The following is a 671-nucleotide window of genomic DNA, read 5'->3' as shown; positions in this document are numbered from 1 at the left end:
CCCTTTGCCACTGGGTCTAGGACCTTGGAGTAGTATCCCACAGGCTTCCAAGTTGGGCCTACTGGTTGAGTTAAGACCCCTGAAGCCACCCCCTTATTCTCATGCACATACAGTCTATAGGGCTTGCGTCCATTTGGGATCATCAAAGCGGGTGGTTGTAAAAGGGCAGTTTTCAGCAATTCAAACGCATGCTGATTTTCCTTAGTCCACTTCCAATTGGCAATGCCTTCCTTAGTGAGAGACTCATATAGGGGTCTGGCTTTTCCCCCATAGTCAGGAATCCATAGTCTACAAAACCCGGTTAGGCCCAAAAAGGCTCGCAGTTCTTTGGGGTTTTGGGGTGCAGGCATATCCTGTATCACTTGGATTTGATCCTTACTCAAGGCTCGAACCCCCTTCTTAATCTCGTATCCCAAAAATGTAACCTTTGGTTGGCAAATTTGAGCTTTTTCTCTTGACACCTTATATCCTTTCTTTCCCAGGGTATTTAGCAAGGATTCGATTGCTCCTTTTCCTATCTGTATATTGGGACTTGCTATCAATAAATCATCAACATATTGTAATAATGCCACCCCAGAGTCTCTCTCTTTCCATTGTTCCAAGTTTTTCTGCAAGGCTGTTCCAAAGATATGGGGGGACGAGACAAACCCTTGGGGCAACACTGTCCATAA

The sequence above is a fragment of the Alligator sinensis genome, unplaced genomic scaffold (genome assembly GCF_000455745.1).
Source record: "Alligator sinensis unplaced genomic scaffold, ASM45574v1 scaffold614_1, whole genome shotgun sequence".
Lineage (NCBI taxonomy): Eukaryota > Metazoa > Chordata > Crocodylia > Alligatoridae > Alligator > Alligator sinensis.
The sequence above is the reverse complement of the archived record's forward strand: the minus strand, read 5'-3'. Positions refer to the sequence as shown.